We start from the raw sequence: 19,335 nt of genomic DNA, 5'->3' as shown, positions 1-19,335 counted from the left end.
ATTTTGAACTTTTTAACATCAAGGACAAATGTACATAAGCATCTAAGGTTCAATTTAAAAATTTGACCCAGTTAAAACTAACATACAGTGTCATTGCTTGGTTCAGTAGGTGTTGGATACAAGGTTGGAAGAATACACAAAATAGTTAAATAACAGGAAATAGTTGTCTTGACTTTAGAAGAGCTGTGTTATTAGGATAGTTTGAAAGACTAACTCTGTTTAGATTATTTAAATTTCCAAAAGTGTGGGGTTTCTTTAAGTTCTTTTTTTTCTCCAGCTATTTATTAGGAAGATTTTAAACATACTGGAAACTCTGGTCTTTCTAACTGTGAACCCATCCTGCCCCAGCTCTATCCACTGTCCTCCCTCCAGGCACATCGTTCCTTCTAGAACTGTTCTACACAGCCCTTCCTTCTGAGCAATGCAAAGCAACTGTAACATAAGACACATGATAGAGACTTCAAATATGTGAGAAGGTTTTATGTCTTCTGAGTTTTCTCTTTTCTCGTCTTAACACGCCTAGTTCTTTCAGTCTTCATTTACATGATATGGCTTGTTCCCTTACCCTTGTAGTCACATCATCTAAATCTGCATTCTGTCTGTGTGTTTCTTTAAATAGTACAGTCCAGAGCTGAAAAATTATAAAAACCAGCTTTCGTTGAGTACTTAGTATGTGCCAGATCCTATTCTAAGCACTTTATATGTATTACTTTGACTTAGTCTTCAACAACCTTGATGAGATAGGTTACTATATTTCCCATTTTTTGGATGAGAAACAGACACGGAGAAATATCTTGCTCAAGATGACAAAGCTAGGAAGTGAAGACTGATACTAAACTGGCAGGCCGCCTGTCACCAAAGCCCTACTTTTTGTTGTCGTTTTAATAGCCTTATTGAGATATAATCCACACATCATACAATTCACCTATCTGAAGCGTACAATTCAGTGGCTTTAATATATGCAGAGTTGTGCAACAATCACCACAAGTCCCTTTTAGGACATTTTCATCATCTCAGGAGAAACCCTGTACCCAGTAACAGTCACTCTCCATTTTCTATTTGTTGAATAAACCCTTAGGAGTATAATTGCTACAAGAGTATTTACATTTAAACTTTGGGGGATGCTACCAAATATGCTATTCATAAAAGATGTAATAATTTGTATTTCCACTAACGGTTTGAATATATTTCCCCACACTCAATGGAGGGATCTTTAATACAGCTTTATATTGAGTGAGCCACCAATACCCTATTTAAAAATCTGGGTCAGTAACACGATAGAAAGAAAAATAGCACTTTTTCTGATATATTTTCTAGTAATTTGGTTGTTATTTATGCTAAATAACTCCTGGCATACAAAATTGTTTTTACATTAAAAGGTTAATTTTCTAAATGGGATGTGGTATCCTGAATTGGATTCTGGGAAAGAAAAAGGACATTAGTGGGAAAACTGGAAAAATCCAAATAAAGTCTGTAGTTTAGTTAATAGTATTGTACCAATGTTAATTTCTTAATTTTGACAACCATGATTATGTAAGATGTTAACATTGGGAAAAACTGGGTGACGGGCACATAGGAACTCTACTATCCTTGCAGTATTTCTATAAATCTACAGTTTTTCCAAAGTGAAAAGTTTATAATAAAAAATAAAAAGTTAATTTTGCCCTCTACCTACCCTCCAGATCCACTTCCCTCATTCACTGGGAACCACTGTAATTAGTGTGATTATCCTTTCAGACCTTTTTAATACTTCTAAAACTTTATGAATGTATTTGAGAAAATACATCGTGTTGTCTAATATATTTAGTTTTAGAATTACGTTTATAGTATTATTTTCATGATACTGTATCATGTACCATTCTGTAATTTTTCTCACTCAAAAGTCTGTTTTTGAGATCTGGCTATGCTGGTTGATTTAGATAGATAGATACGTAGGTAGATAGGCTTCAATATTTCATTTCTTTTTACCATTATATAGTAGTCAATCTTATACCATGATTTATTTGTAAATTCTCCTTTTATGGACACGTAAGTGGTTTCTGAGTTTTCACTATTACAAACAATGCTGTAGTGAGCATCCCAAGCATGTTTGTATAAATTTGCAAGTGTTTTTCTAGGACAGATGCCTAAAATGGAGAATTGCTGGATCATAGGATATGCAGATTTAAAGTTTTTTAAGTAGTGCCAAATTATTCTCCAAAGAAATTGTACTGGTTTATACTTTCTACCAACACTATATCATAGTGCCTATTTTCCTGAATGCTTACCAACTTAGTATATAACCAAACATCTAGCTTTTTTTTTTTTTTTTTTTTTTAAAGATTTTATTATTTCCTTTTTCTCCCCAAAGCCCCCCGGTACATAGTTGTATATTCTTCGTTGTGGGTTCTTCTAGTTGTGGCATGTGGGACGCTGCCTCAGCGTGGTCTGATGAGCAGTGCCATGTCCGCGCCCAGGATTCGAACCAACGAAACACTGGGCCGCCTGCAGCGGAGCGCGCGAACTTAACCACTCGGCCACGGGGCCAGCCCCCCAAACATCTAGCTTTTTGCTAATCTGATAATAGCATCTTACTTGTTTTAGTTGACACTTCATCTCTGAATGATGTTGAGATGTTTTTCATATATGTTTAAAACCTGTTTCTTTCCTTTCCTGTAAACTGTTGTCTTTTTCCCATTTTCCATTAGATTGTAGGTTATTACTAGTTTGTAAGAATTTTATATATATTAAGAATATTAGCCCTTTGGCTGTTTATATTGGTTATATGTTTTTTCAGGTTGTAGTTTGTCTTTTGACTTTGTTTCTATGTTTTTCACCATGCAGGATTGAAAAAAGTTTTAAGGGTCAAATATAACTCTTTCCTTTTTATGACTTCTTGAGTTTATGCTCAGAATGCCCTTCCCTAGTCTAAAATTTATAGTTTTAGAATTCTCTCATATTTCTTCTTTCTCTTTCTTTCTTTTTTTTTTTGATGTTTAAATCTTCAATCCATCTGGAATTTATTTTGGAATAAGGAATGAGACAAGACTGCAACTTAATTGTTTTTTCCGGAGGACTACTTAGTTGTCCTGGTAACACTTACTGAGGAATCCATTTTTTATACATTGATTTAAGATGCTACCTGCATCACAAGCTAAATTCTTGTATATATTTGGGATTATTACTAGGCTTTCTATCTCTTTAGGTCTAGTGTGTCACTATATTTATCAAATTGTTTTAATGTGACTTTATATTGTTAATGTCTGGTAAGACATTATTCTTCTTTTCTTTTTAGATTTTCCTAGGTATTCTTGCACATTTATTTTTCTATATGTACTTTAGAATCAACTTGACTAAGAAAAAAATCCTGTTGGGATTTTTATTGGTGTTCCACATTTGTAACATTGAGGCTACCTATCCAAGAATTGGTTGCAGTTCCCCTTATTCAAGCCTTAATGTCCCTCAGTAGACTTGAAAACTTTTTCCCACATCCATCTCGCACATTTCTTAAGTGTGCTCCCAGGCATTTAACACTTTTGTTCTTGTCATTTTAGCTGCCATTAACAGGATGTTTCTTCTGTTTTATTTTCTACTCAGTTCTTATTTATATATAGAAAAGATGATGATTTTTTTAAGATATTAATTTTTGTATATCAACTTTGTATTCACCTACTTTATTAAATTCTCTTATTTTTAATGGCTATAGTTGATTTTCTTGAGTTTTCTAGAGGAGTCATATCACCTCCAAATAATGGTAGTTTTATCTTCTTTACAATTTTTATTCCTATTATCTAATTGGCTAATGCCATCAAATCAATGGTAAAAAAAACATACTGGTGATACTCAACATATTTGTCATATTCCTCACTTTAATGAGAATGTTTTTAGTATTTTATCATTGAGTATGATACTGACTTTTGGATTGGAATGGGGAGAAATGTGTTTTACAAGTTAAGAAAGTATCCATCCATTTTTGTTTTCTTGGTCACTCTAGCTAAAGGTATGTCGGAACTTGTTGATCTTTTCAGAGAACTTTTGGTTTAATTGATTTTTGGCTATTGTTTTTCTCTTTTCTATTTCATTTATTTCTGCTCTAATCTTTATTATTTTCTTCCTTCTGCTTACCTTGGGTTTTCTTTGCCCTTCTTTTTCTAGTTTCTTAAGGTAGAAAGATAGGTTATTTTTTTCTTTTCTAATATAGACATTTACCCTATAAATTAGATTTCCCTCCAAGCACTACTTTAGCTGTATCATTTTATTTTTTTTATTTTTTTATTGAGTTATTGATAGGTTACAATCTTGTGAAATTTCAATTGTACATTAATGTTTGTCAGTCATGTTGTAGGTGCACCACTTCACTCTTTGTGCCCACCCCCCACCCCACCTTTCCCCTGGTATCCACTAAACTGTTCTTAGTCCATAATTTTAAATTCCTCTTATGAGTGGAGTCATATACAGATTATCTTTCTCTCGCTGGCTTATTTCACTTAACATAATTCTCTCAAGGTCCATCCATGGTATTGCAAATGGAATGATTTTGTTCTTTTTGCAGCTGAGTAGTATTCCATTGTATATATGTACCACATCTTCTTTATCCATTCGTCTGTTGATGGGCACTTAGGTTGCTTCCACGTCTTGGCTATTGTAAACAGTGCTGCAGTGAACATTGGGGTACATAGGACTTTTGGGATTGCTGACTTCAAGCTCTTTGGATAAATACCTAGTAGTGGGATGGCTGGATCGTATGGTAGTTCTATTTTTAATTTTTTGAGGAATCTCCATACTGTTTTCCATAGTGGCTGCACCAGTTTGCATTCCCACCAGCAGTGTATGAGGGTTCCTTTTTCTCCGCAACCTCTCCAACATTTGTTGCTATTAGTTTTAGATATTTTTGTCATTCTAACGGGTGTAAGGTGATATCTTAGTGTAGTTTTGATTTGCATTCCCCTGATGATCAGCGATGATGAGCATCTTTTCATGTGCCTATTGGCCATCAGTATATCTTCTTTGGAGAAATGTCTGTTCATGTCTCCAGCCCATTTTTTGATTGGGTTGTTTGATGTTTTGTTGTTGAGTTGTGAGAGTTCTTTGTATATTATGGATATTAAGCCTTTGTCAGATATATGACTTGTAAATATTTTTTCCCAGTTAGTGGGTTGTTATTTTGTTTCAATCCTGTTTTCATTTGCCTTGAAGAAGCTCTTTAATCTGATGAAGTCCCATTTGTTTATTCTTTCTATTGTTTCCCTTTTTGAGAAGGCATGGTGTCCGAAAAGATCCTTTTAATACTGATGTCAAAGAGTGTACTGCCTACGTTTTCTTCCAGAAGTCTTATGGTTTCCGGTCTCACCTTTAGGTCTTTAATCCATTTTGAGTTTATTTTGGTGAATGGTGAAAAAGAATGGTCAATTTTCATTCTTTTACATGTGGCTTTCCAGTTTTCCCAGCACCATTTGTTGAAAAGACTTTCTTTTCTCCGTTGTATGTCCTCAGCTCCTTTGTCAAAGATAAGCTGTCCATAGATGTGTGGTTTTATTTCTGGGCTTTCAATTCTGTTCCATTGATCTGTGCACCTGTTTTTGTACCAGTACCATGCTGTTTTGATTACTGTAGCTTTGTAGTATGTTTTGAAGTCAGGGATTGTGATGCCTCCCGTTTTGTTCTTTTTTCTCAGGATTGCTTTAGAAATTCGGGGTCTTTTGTTGCCCCAATTTTAGGATTCTTTGTTCTAATTCTGTAAAGAATGTCATTGGGATTCTGATTGGGATGGCGTTGAATCTGTAGATTGCTTTAGGTAGAACGGACATTTTAACTATGTTTATTCTTCCAATCCATGTACATGGAATGTCTTTCCATCTCCTTATGTCGTCATCCAGTTCTCTCAGAAAGGCCTTGTAATTTTCATTATATAGGTTCTTCACTTCCTTAGTTAAATTTACCCCAAGGTATTTTATTCTTTTTGTTGTGATTGTGAATGGTATTGTATTCTTGAGTTCTTTTTCTGTTGGTTCATTACTGGAGTTTAGAAATGCTACTGATTTATGCAAGTTGATTTTATACCCTGCAACTTTGCTGTAGTTGTTGATTACTTCTAACAGTTTTCCAATGGATTCTTTGGGGTTTTCTATATATAAGATCATGTCGTCTGCAAACAGCGAGAGTTTCACTTCTTCCCTCCCTATTTGGATTCCTTTTATTCCTTTTTCTTGCCTGATTGCTCTGGCCAAAACCTCCAGTACTATGTTAAATAAGAGTGGTGATAGAGGGCATCCTTGTCTCGTTCCTGTTTTCAGGGGGATGGGGTTCAGTTTTTGCCCATTGAGTATGATGTTGGCTATGGGTTTGTCGTATATGGCCTTTATTATGTTGAGGTAGTTTCCTTCTATGCCCATTTTGTTCAGAGTTTTTATCATAAATGGCTGTTGGATCTCGTCAAATGCCTTCTCTGCATCTATTGAGATGATCATGTGGTTTTTATACCTCAGTTTGTTGATGTGGTGTATCACGTTGATTGATTTGCGGATGTTGAACCATCCCTGTGTCCCTGGTATGAATCCCACCTGATCCTGATGTATGATTCTTTTGATGAATTGCTGAATTCTGGTTGCCAAAATTTTGTTTAGAATTTTTGCATCTATGTTCATCAGTGATATTGGCCTGTAGTTCTCTTTTTTCGTGGTGTCCTTGTCAAGTTTTGGTATCAGCGTGATGTTGGCCTCATAGAATGTGTTAGGAAGTGTTCCATCTTCCCTAAGTTTTTGGAATAGCTTGAAAAGGATAGGTATTAAATCCTCTCTGAAAGTATGGTAGAATTCCCCAGGAAAGCCATCTGGTCCTGGGGTTTTATTCTTTGGGATGTTTTTGATTGCTGTTTCAATCTCTTTCCTTGTGATTGGTCTGTTCAAATTGTCTGCCTCTTCTTGAGTGAGCTTTGGGAGATTGTAGGAGTCCAAGAATTTATCCATTTCCTCTAGGTTATCCATTCTGTTGGCATATAGTTTTTTGTAGTATTCTCTTATAATCTGTTGTATTTCTGCAGAATCTGTTGTTATTTCTCCTCGCTCATTTCTGATTTTGTTTATTTGAGCTTTCTCCCTTTTTTTCTTTGTAAGTCTGGCTAGGGGTTTGTCAATTTTATTTATCTTCTCAAAAAACCAGCTTTGTCTCATTGATCCTTTCTACTGCCTTTTTCGTTTCAATAGTATTTATTTCTGCTCTGATTTTTATTATTTCTCTCCTTCTGCTGACTTTGGGCTTCATTTGTTCTTTTTTCTCTAGTTCAGTTAGGTATGCTTTAAGGTTGCTTATTTGGGATTTTTCTTGTTTGTTAAGATGTGCCTGTATTGCGATGAACTTTCCTCTTAATATAGCTTTTGCTGTATCCCATATGAGTTGGTATGGCATGCTATCATTTTCATTTGTTTCCAGGTATTTTTTTATTTCTTCTTTAATTTCTTCAATGATCCATTGCTTGTTCAGTAGTGTGTTGTTTAGTCTCCACATCTTTGTGCCTTTCTCAGCTTTTTTCTTGTAATTAATTTCTAGCCTTATAGCACTATGATCTGAGAAGATGCTTGTTATTATTTCAATTTTTTTAAATTTGTAGAGGCTTGCCTTGTTTCCCAGCATATGGTCTATCCTAGAGAATGTTCCATGTGCACTTGAGAAGAATGTGCATTCAGCTCTTTCAGGATGGAGTGATCTATATATGTCTATTAAGTCCAATTGTTTTAGTTTTTCATTCAGTTCCACTATTTCCTTGTTGATTTTCTGTCTGGATGATCTGTCCATTGATGTGAGTGGGGTGTTGAGGTCCCCTACTATTATTGTGTTGTTTTTAACATCTTCCTTTAGGTCTGTTAATAGTTGCTTTATGAATCTTGGTGCTCCTGTGTTGGGTGCATAGATATTTATAAGCGTTATTTCTTCTTGATGAAGTGTCCCTTTGATCATTATATATTGTCCCTCTGTGTCTCTCTTTACCTGTCTTATTTTGAAATCCACTTGGTCTGATATGAGAAGTGCAACACCTGCCTTTTTTTCCTTGCTATTTGCTTGAAGTATTGTCCTCCACCCCTTCACCCTGAGTCTTTCTTTGTCCTTGGGGCTGAGGTGTGTTTCCTGGAGGCAACAAATTGTTGGATCGTGTTCTTTAATCCATTTTGCCACTCTGTGTCTTTTTATTGGAGAGTTCAATCCGTTCACATTGAGAGTGATTATTGATGCATGTGGACTTAATGCTGTCAATCTATCACTCATTATCTTGTTTTCCTGTGTGCTTTAGACTACCCATTTAATACTGCAATTTCTTATGCTGGGTTTCTTAGATTTTTCCTTATTTATGATTTGTGACTCTGTTCTGTACTTTATTTTAGTGTCTACCTTGAAGTTTGTATTTAGAATCTCGAGTTTAATATAGTCTGTTCTCTGGTGGTCTCTTACCTACTTGACCAATACTGCTTTAGACCCTTTGCTCTTCCCCTCCTAAATAATTATTTTCATTTTTTATTCCAACTCGTCTTATTAATTTGTAGTTAGAGTGCTAAGATCGTCCTTGTTTTGGTAGTTTCCTTACCTTTACCCTAATGCTATAATTGAATATTTGCTATCCTGTTCTGGTTCTGTCCATTGGTCTCCCTAGTCTGTGGATTGTGTCCCCTTTCTCCCTTTTTTCTTTTTTCAAGTATGAGAGCCTTCTTGAGGATTTCTTGTAATGGAGGGCTTTTAGTTACAAATTCCCTTAACTTTTGTTTGTCTGGAAAAGATTTAATTTCTCCCTCATATCTGAAGGAAATTCTTGCTGGATAGAGAATTCTTGGCTGAAGGTTTTTATCTTTTAAAGCTTTGAACATATCACTCTGTTCTCTCCTAGCTTGTAGGGTTTCTGTAGAGAAATCCGCTGACAGTCTGATAGGGGCTCCTTTATAGGTTATTCTCTTTTTTTTCCTTATTTCCCTGAGTATTCTTTCCTTATCATTCCTATTTGCCAACTTTACTATTATGTGCCTTGCGGTGGGTCTTTTTACATTGACAAATCTAGGAGATCTAAAACCCTCCTCTACACACATTTCTCCATTGATCCCTAGATTTGGGAAGTTCTCTTCAATAATTTCGTTAAGCACACTTTCTGCTCCATTTTCCTTTTCCATATTCTTGGGAATTCCTATGATCCTTATGTTTTTACTCCTCATTGAATCCATTCTTTCTCGGAGATTTTCCTCATTTTTTTTAATTCTTAGTTCTCTTTCTTCCTCTGTCTGGCGCCATTCAGCCTGTCTGTCCTCGATTATGCTAATTTTCTCTTCTATGTTGTCTACACTGGCATTCAGGGAATCTGTATTCTGTTTTATCTGGTCCATTGTGTTTTTCATCTCAAGTAATTCTGTTTGATTCTTCTTTATGATTTCAATCTCTTTTGTGAAGTAACTCCAGAACTCGGCTTGTTTCTCTATCTTTCTCTCTACCTCATTGAGTTTTTTGATTATAGCTGCTCTGAATTCATTATCACTTAGTTTACCTCATTCCAAGTCCTCAGGACTTAATTCTGTGTTTTTATTGTTTTCCTTCTGGTCTGGGGCTTTTATAAATTGCTGGATGGTAGAGGAGCAGTTTTTTCTCATGGTGGTAGAATTCAGTTGCAGTTACAGCCTGTCGCCACTAGATGGGGGTCGAGAGCGGCTGTTAGCTCTCCGCCTTGGGGCAAGATGGCTGCGCCCACTGGCTTTGCTGGGGGTGAGGGGCTGTTACTCACACGCACTGGTCTGGGTTCAGATCAGTTCTGTTCTCTGGTCTCCCAAGGCCCTTGATTTATAGGGTCCCCGTGGACGGAAGCTTTCCCCCATCAGCGGGTTTCCACTGAATCAGCGGCAGGAGTCCTGGATGATCCCCCGGTCGTGCGGCCCCTCCCCCGATCCTTCCTGACCCGCGCCGCAGCGATCGCAGACTCTAGGGGAGGGAGCGATGTTCTCTCCTACCATTCCGGCGCCTCCGAAGGTGTAAGCAAGGTTTATGATCTCCACCTTCTTGGTATTGTAGGTCTCGAACGAGCTGGCATTATGTTTATTCTCTGAAATTCAGTTCTTCCAATCTTTTGTTGTATTTTGGAGGGGAGAGAATCCCGGGTCAGCTCACCCCGCCATTTTGCTCTGCCTCCTTCCCCACCATTCCGTATCATTTAATTTTTGGTATGTTTTTTCATTTATTTCTATTAAGTTTTTTTTTAAAAAAAAATTATTCTATTGAGGTCATAATAGTTTATAACATTGTGAAATTTCAGTTGTACATTCTTATTTGTAAGTTACCATATAAAGGTCCCCCTTCACCCCTTATGCTTACCCCCAACCCCCTTCCTCTCTGGTAACCACTAATCTGTTCTCTTTGTCCACATGTTAGTTTATCTTCCATATATGAGTGAAATCATCTGGTGTTTGTCTTTCTCTGTCTGGCTTATTTCACTTAACATAATACCCTCAAGGTCCATGTGCTGGGGTCCCGCCCCGGCAGAGTCCAGGTTCCCGAGGGATAGATGGCGTCGGCGCGATGACGGAGGGGGAAATAAAGGGGACGTGAGACTTGGGTTGGTGTTAGCAAGTCCGCCTTTACTGTGCACAAGTGTCGTTTATATATTTTTCAGGATTAGTACAGAAATAGTTCTACAAATATTCTCAGAGAGATAAGGAAGTAAAAAACGAGCACAAGAATATTTATTAGCATTCCATTCTATATAGCATAAGGTTAATGATCATCTTCTCTGCAATTAACTGGTGTTTGTTGTCTCTAAGCTAAAGGAGATAGGTACCTAGGCATCTGTTGTAATTCATGGTAAAGTTAAATCAAAGAGAGAAGGTCCAGGCCTCTGGACAGGACAGCAGTCTGTCTGGTTACATCCTGGTGGAGCCATCCCTGCCTCCCTCAATCATTTACATCATTCGTGTAGATGGTTAATGGGAACAAAAGGTGACTCCGGGGTGTCTTATCCCCAGGGCTATCTGCATTCTCAGTGGGCAGTTAAACATCTTTACATTTTCACGCCCTTTAGGGGGTGGAAGCATTCCTTTGTCTTTTAGATTGTGGAGCTAACAGTCCCTTAAGTACACTGCTGGAGAAAGTATCATTTTGTTAGTAAAGTAAAGGGCTGAAAAGCTAAGCTAAACTATATATCTTCAAGAATAAAAAAGAGAAATAAGTATACACATAACCTTGATAGAAAGCATGCATATAATTCAGAAAATATCAGGGGTGTCGGCCGGCCATTCTTCACCGAGGGGCATCCCTGCAACCCTCGGCCCTTCTACTCATCAATTAATTATTATTTATTGCTTTTAGGAGAAAACCTCTATAACATTTTAACAGAAAGCAGAAGGTCAAGAATAATATGTAGATACTTCTTGATCATCCAATTAACCAGCAAACTTAGAAGGATGATGCATATATATATTTAGACAAAGAACTGGAGGGAGAAGGAAACATTAACCAGACAGAGGCCATAAACCTAATTCGACATCTTATCTGGGCAGGATTCCTTTCTGATTGTCTCAAATGGGACTGTGTGCTCCTCCAATAATTAACTGAAAAATATCTTGAAAGTTACCTGCAGGTGGTCACATTCTCTTACGATATCTAATTTTCCCAGGAGGTAGTGCCTCCCAAGCAGCCACCCAAAGGAGTGAAAACTGGAGGTTAAGAAAGGAAAAGGAATGAAGGGCAATTAGAAGCAGCACAGGTTTCAGAACTATGTGAGGGGCTGGCTGGTTATTCTTCACCAAGGGGCGACCCTGCACCCCTCGGCATTAATTGGCTGGACCCTGTCAAACAGCTGATCAAATGATGTAGCCACGGCTCCCAGCATCCATCCATGTTGTGAATGGGACAATTGTGTCTTTTTTTATGACTGAGTAGTATTCCATTGTATATATATATATACTATATCTTTATCCATTCATCGGTCAATGGGCACTTGGGTTGCTTCTGCTTCTTGCCTATTGTGAATAATGCTGCAATGAACATAGGGTGCGTAAGTCTCTTTGAATTCTTGATTTCAAGTTCTTTGGATAGATACCAAGTAGTAGGATAGTTGGGTTGTATGGTATTTCTATTTTTAATTTTTTGAGAAATTGCTGTACTGTTTTCCATAATGGCTGCACCAGTTTGCGTTCCCACCAGCAGTGTATGAGGGTTCCCTTTTCTCCACATCCTCTCCAACATTTGTTATTTTTTGTCTTGGTGATTATAGCCATTCTAACAGGTGTAAGGTGATATCTTAGTGTAGTTTTGATTTCCATTTCCCTGATGATTAGTGATGTTGAACATCTTTTCATGTGCCTGTTGGCCATCTCTATATCTTCTTTGGAAAAATGTGTGTTCATATCCTCTGCCCATTTTTGATAGGGTATTTTGTTTTTTTGTTGTTGCGTTGTGTGAGTTCTTTATATATTTTGGAGATTAACCCCTTGTCAGATATATGATTTGCAAATATTTTCTCTCGGTTGGTTGTCTTTTCGTTTTGTTCATAGTATCCGTTGCAGAAGCTCTTTAGTCTGATGAACTCCTACTTGTTTATCTTTCTGTTTCATTTGCCCAAGTAGACATGGTATTTGAAAAGATCCTTCTAAGACTGATGTTAAAGAGTGTACTGCCTATATTTTCTTCTAGGAGTTTTATGGTTTCAAATCTTACCTTCAAGTCTTTGATCCATTTTGAGTTAATTTGTGTATGTGGCAAAAGATAGTGGTCTACTTTTCTTCTTTTCCATGTAGCTGTCCAGATTTCCCAACACCATTTATTGAAGAGACTTTCCTTTCTCCATGATATGTTCTTACCTCCTTTGTCAAAGATTAGCTGTCCGTTGATGTGTGGTTTTCTTTCTGGTCTTTCAATTCTGTTCCATTGATCTGTGTGCCTGTTTGTGTGCCAGTATCATGCTGTTTTGATTACTATAGTTTTGTAACATATTTTGAAATCAGGTATTGTGATGCCTCCAGCTTTGTTCTTTTTTCTTGGATTGCTTTAGCTGTTCAGGGTCATTAGTTGCCCCATAGGAATTTTAGAATTCTTTGTTCTATTTCCGTGAAGAATGTCATTGGGATTCTGATTGGAATTGCATTGAATCTGTAGATTGCTTTAGGTAGTATGGACATTTTAACTATGTTTATTCTTCCAATCCATGTACATAGAATATCTTTCCATTTCTTTATGTCATCATCAATTCCTTTCAGTAATGTCTTAGAGTTTTCATTGTGTAGGTCTTTCACCTCCTTGGTTAAATTTATTACTAGATATTTTATGCTTTTTGTAAATGGGATTGTATTCTTGAGTTCTCTCTCTGTTAGTTCATTATTAGAGTATAGAAATGCAACTGACTTTTGTAAGTTGATTTTGTACCCTGCAACTTTTTTTTTTTTCTTGCCTAATTGCTCTGCCCAAAACCTCCAGTACTGTGTTGAATAAGAGTGGTGAGAGTGGGCACCCTTGTCTTGTTCCTGTTCTCAGAGCGATGACTTTCAGTTTTTCCCTGTTGAGTATGATATTGGCTGTGGGTTTGTCATATGTGGCCTTTATTATGTTGAGGTACTTTCCTTCTATAGCCGTTTTATTGAGAGTTTTTATCATAAATGGATGTTGGATCTTGTCAAATGCTTTCTCTGTGTCTATTGAGATGATCACGTGGTTTTTATTCCTCGTGTTGTTAATGTTGTGTATCACATTGACTGATTTGTGGATGTTGAACCATTCCTGTGTCCCAGGTATAAATCCCACTTGATCATGGTGTATAATCTTTTAAATGTATTTCTGTATTCAGTTTGCCGATATTTTGTTGAGGATTTTTACATCTGTTCATCAGTTATCTTGGCCTGTAATTTTCCTTCTTTGTGTTGTCCTTGTCTGGCTTTGAGATCAGGCTGATGTTGGCATCGTAAGATATGTTAGAAAGTGTTCTGTCATCTTCAACTTTTTGGAATAGTTTGAGAATGATAGGTATTAAATCTTATATATATCTCTATTAAGTCCATCTGGTCTGGTTTTTCCTTTAATTTCACTATTTCCTTGTTTGACTTTCTATCTGGCTGATCTATCCATTGGTGTAAGTGGGCTGTTAAGGTCCCCTACTGTTATCATGTTGTTGTTAACATCTCCTTTTAGGTCTGTTAATAGTTGCTTTATGTACTTTGGTGCTCCTGTGTCGGGTGCATAGATATTTATGCTTTATGTCTTCTTGGTGGAGTGTCTCTTTTATCATTATATACTGCCCCTCTTTGTCTCTCATTGTCTGTCTTATCTTGAAGTCTACTTTGTCTGCTATAAGTATGGCAACACCTGCTGTCTTTTGTTTGCCATTAGCTTGGACTGTTGTCTTCCACCTCTTCACTCTGAGCCTGTGTTTGTCTTTAGAGGTGAGATGTGTTTCCTGGAGGCAGCATGTTGTTGGGTCTTGTTCTTTAATCCATCCAGCCAGTCTGTGTCTTTTGATTGGAGAATTCAATGCATTTACATTGAGAGTGATTATTGATATATATGAGGGCTTACTGCTGCATTGTATCACTTGTTTTCTGGTTGCTCTGCATTTCCCTTGTTTCTCATCCAATGTATTTCAGACTACCAGTTTAGTTTGGTAGTTCTCTATCATAGTTTTCTCAGTTTTCTGTTTATTTATCATTTGTGTCTCTGTTCTGATGTTTGTTCAGTGGTTGCCATGAGGTTTGTATAAAAAAATCTCATAGATGAGGTAGTCCATTTTCTGATAGCCTCTTATTTCCTTAAGCTAAGCTGATTCCATCCCTGTCCTCTTTCCAAGTTGTTGTCACAACTTATTTCATCTTGTATAGTGAGTTTATGGTTAAAATGATGAGATAGTATTAATTTTTGATGTTTTCCTTTCCTTTATTATTATAATTGTTTGCTAACCTGTTCTGATAGAGAGCTGCAATTTTCTGATTTTTTCTGCATATTTGTCTCCTTGCTCAAGGCTTTGTAAGCCATTTCCTTTCTTCTCGGGTATGAGGGCCTTCTTGAGCATTTCTTATGGGAGATCCTGTGGTGATGAACTCCTTTGGCTTTTGTTTATCTGGGGCACTTTTCATTTCTCCATCATATCTGAAGGATATTTTCACTGGATAGGATATCCTTGGCTGAAAGTTTTGTCTTTCAGATTTTGAATATTATCATTTCACTCTATCCTACCCTGTAAAGTTTCTGCTGAGAAATCTGATGAAAGCCCGATAGGGGTTCCTTTGTAGGTTATTTTTTACTGCCTTGCTGCTCTTGAGTTTTTTCTTTGTCATTGACTTTTGCCAGCTTTGTTTCTGTATGCCTTGGAGAAGGTCTTTTTACATTGATATAATTAGGAGTTCTATTAGCTTCTTTTATTTGTATTTGCAGCTCCTTCCCCAGGTTTGGGAAGTTCTCAGCTCTTATTTCTTTGAACAAGCTTTCTGCTCCATTTTCCTTCTCTTCTCTCTTTGGAATCTTTATGTTGCATTTCGTAATTGAGACGGATAGTTCTTAGGGAATTTTTCATTTCTTTTTAGTCTTAGTTCTCTCTCCTCCTCCATCTGAAGCAATTCTATATTTCTGTCCTCCAGACTGCTGATTCTGTCTTCTATAATATCAGCTCTGTTATTCAGGGAGTCCAGATTTTTCTTTATCTCATCCATTGTGTTTTTTATCTCCAACATTTCCAACTGGTTTTTCATTATGATTTCAATCTCTTTCATGAATGATTCCTTCTGTTCATTAATTTTGTTCCTGATTTCATTGAACTGTCTATCTGTATTTTCTTGTAACCTGTTGAGTTTTTATATGATATCTATTTTGAATTCTCTATCATTTAGATTATAAATTTCTGTGCTTTCAGGATTGATTTCTGGGTGCTTGTCATTTTCCTTCTGGTCTGGAGTATTAAGATATTTCTTCATACTGTTTGATGGCATGGATTTTTGCCTTCACAGTGATAGTATCTGGTCACAGCTTCCACCTGCTGCTGCTGGGTGGGGGTCAAGAGCAATGTATTCTGAGCCCACCATGACCCCTGGCATCAGTGCCTTAGACTCCATGCTGACAGGTCCCATTTGCAATTTCCAATTTCTGGTTTGGTTGCTGACAGCTGCTGCTTTTCTAACCTATGCACAGCACTTGGGCCAACTGTCTGAGCCAGAGGGCTGGGCAGGCAGAGGGGTGCTTTCTCTTGCCTGTGCAATCCTGGAGGCTTCTTGCTCTGCCCTCACTGTCTACCCTCCTGGGCTGCTGGCTTGATGAAGACACCCTTGCAATAGCTTAGCCACCTCTGTGTGGGGCTTTTCCTCGGGCTGTGAGGGGACTTGGAGAGCGAAGGTGTTCCTGCAGAGAACTGCCCCTCCCCCCTCTTTTCTCAGAGATGCTCATGGTCCTGTGCCCTTGGTTGCTGCCATTTGGGAGGGTGAGACAATCCTCTTACCTCCTTCCAGTTCCTCCAGGGGTCTAGCACCTCCACCTTCAGACATATGGCTATGTGGGTCTCTTAGACGTCTTTTGTGTTGTGTGACTGTCCTCTGTTGTTTTATGAATGTCCTTCTCATTGTCTCTTAAAGGGGAGAGTCTAAGGGAAGAGCTCACACTGCCGAGATGCTGACGCCACTTACTCAAGAGTTTTGTTTTGTTTTCAAAGATTGGCCCTGAGCTAACATATGTTGCCAGTCTTTTTAAGTTTTTTTCCTTCCTTCTTCTCCCCAAAGCCCCCCAGTACATAGTTATAGATTCTAATTGTAGGTCCTTCTACTAGTTCTGCTATGTGGAACGCTACTCAGCATGATTTGATGAGTGGTGCCAGGTCCGTGCCTAGGATCTGAACCACCGAAGCCCTGGGCCGCCAAAGTGGAGTGCGTGAACCCAACCACGCAGCCATGGGGCCGGCCCCTGTTTTGTTTTTGATATTCAATTTTATCAAATGTCTTTAGCATCAGTGGAAGTGATCATATGGTTCTTATTTGGATTTATTAATAATAGGAGATTATATTAGTAGTTTTCTAATAGTGGACCGTCTTTGCATTCCTAAGATGAATTCTGCTTGGTTGTGTTCTCTTCCTTTGATGTTCTTTTTCTTTTTGTTGAGATATAATTGACGTATTAGTTTCAGGTGTACAACATAATGATTCAGTATTTGTATATATTGTGAAATGATCACCACAATAAGTCTAGTCTAGTTAGTGTTCATCGCCATAGTTGGAAAATTTTGTGTGTGTGTGTGATGAGAACTTTTAAAACTTACTCTCTTAGCAACTTTCAAAAATACAGTACTGTATTATTAACTGTAGTCATCATGCTGTACATTACATCCCCTGGACTAATTTATTTTGTAACTGGAAGTTTGTACATTTTAAACTCATTTCATCCACCTCTCATCCCTCACCTCTGGTGATCATCAGTCTGTTCTCTGTATCTATGAGTTCAGGGTTTTTGTTTAGAATACAGATATAAATGAGATCATACCATGTTTGTCTTTCTGTGTCTGACTTATTTCACTTAGCACAATGCCCTCAAGGTCCATCCATTTTGTCACAAATGGCAAGATTTCCTTCTTTTTTATGGCTGAATAATATTCCATTGTATATACATACCACATTTTCTTTATCCATTCATCCATCAGTGGACACTTAGGTGGCTTCCAGGTCTTGGCTATTGTAAATAATGGTGCAGTGAACATGAGGTTGCGTATGTCTTTTTGAGTTAGTGTGGTTTTTTTTGTTTTTTTTTTTATTAATGTTATGATAGATTACAACCTTGTGAGATTTCAGTTGTACATTATTGTTAGTCATGTTGTGGGTACACCACTTCCCCCTTTGTGCCCTCCCCCCACCCCCCTTGAGTTAGTGTTTTTTAATTTGGATACCCAGAAGTGGAATTGGTAGATCATATGGTATTTCTCTTTTTAATTTTTTGAGGAACCTTCATACTGTTTTCCGTAGTGGCTGCACCAATTTACACTCCCACCAGCAGTGCACAAGGGTTCCCTTTTCGCCACATCCTTGTCACCACTTGTTATTTCTTGTCCTTTGGATAATAGCCGTTCTAGTGGGCGTGAGTGATGTCTCTTTGTTGTTTTGATTTGCCTTTTCCTGATGATTAATGATGTTGAGCATCTTTTTGTGTACTTCTTGGCCATTTGTATGTCTTCTTTTGGAAAACGTTTATTCAGTTCCTCTGCCCAGTTTTTAATTGGATTGTTGGGTTTCTTTTTTCTTTTGCTATTGAGTTGATTGAATTCCTCACATAGTTTAGATATTAACCCCTTATCAGATGTATGATTTGCAAATGTTTTCTCCCGTTCTATAGATTGCCTTTTCATTTTGTTGATGGTTTCCTTTGCTGTACAAAAGCTTTTTAGTTTGGTGTTGTCCCACTTTTTAATTTTTGCTTTTGATGCCTTTGCGTTTCAAAAGTATCAAATCCAAAAAATCATCGCCAAGACCAATATCAAGCTTACTGATAGCCTATATTTTTCTTCTAGGAGTTTTATGGTGTCAGGTTTTATGTTCAAGTTTTTAATCCATTTTGAGTTAGTTTTTGTGTGTGGTGTAAAGTAGTGGTCCAGTTTCATTCTTCTCCTTGTGACTGTCCACTTTTCCTAACACCATTTATCGATGAGACTATCCTTTCACTGTTGTTGACTCCTCTGTCGTAAATTAATTGACTGTATGTGTGTGGGTTTATTTCTAGGCCGTCTATTCTGTTCCATTGATCTGTGTGTATGTTTTTATGCCAACACAATACTATTTTGATTATTATAGCTTTGAAATATTGTTTGAAATCAGGGAACGTGGTGTCTCTAGCTTTATTCTTAAAATTGCTTTGCCTATTTAGGATCTTTTTTGGTTCCATACAAATTTTAGGGTTGGTTGTTCTATTTCTGTGAAAAATGCCATTGGAGTTTTAATAGAGATTGCATTGAATCTGTAGATTGCTTTGCATATTATGGATATTTTAACAGTATTAATTCTTCCAATCCATGAGTATGGAATATTTTTCGAAGCATTTTGAACTTCATACAAATGAGTGATATTTTCTGGGGTTTTTTTTTATCATGTATACTATGGCAGATTTTGTTATCTATGTTATGCTGTCTTTATAAAACCAGATGGGAAGCTTTTTTTCTTTTTTAGTAATTTGAAACATTTTAATAACATTGGCACCCTCTGGTTTGATATAGAATTCACTGGTAAAACCTTCTGAGCCTAGTGCTTGCTTGCATGTTCTTTCTCTCACACTCTCTCTCGTTAGTCACAGAGTTCTTGCTGGTCTTTTTCTGGCTCAAGAACTCTAGGAATATTTTTCACAAGTATCTTCTTCCTGTGTACCTAAAGTGAAATTGTACTGCAGTGCAAACAT

At 37.2% G+C, this 19,335-nt stretch overlaps 1 protein-coding gene across 5 annotated transcripts in view; it reads left to right on the top strand.

The window, feature by feature from the left end:
* LIN9 (lin-9 DREAM MuvB core complex component) overlaps positions 1-19,335 on the top strand; it is a 92,630-nt gene that overhangs the window by 10,708 nt on the left and 62,587 nt on the right. The gene's annotated exons all lie outside the window — the stretch shown is intronic.

The sequence above is a fragment of the Equus asinus genome, chromosome 30 (assembly GCF_041296235.1).
Source record: "Equus asinus isolate D_3611 breed Donkey chromosome 30, EquAss-T2T_v2, whole genome shotgun sequence".
NCBI classification, from domain to species: Eukaryota; Metazoa; Chordata; class Mammalia; order Perissodactyla; family Equidae; genus Equus; species Equus asinus.
The sequence above is the reverse complement of the archived record's forward strand: the minus strand, read 5'-3'. Positions and strand labels throughout refer to the sequence as shown.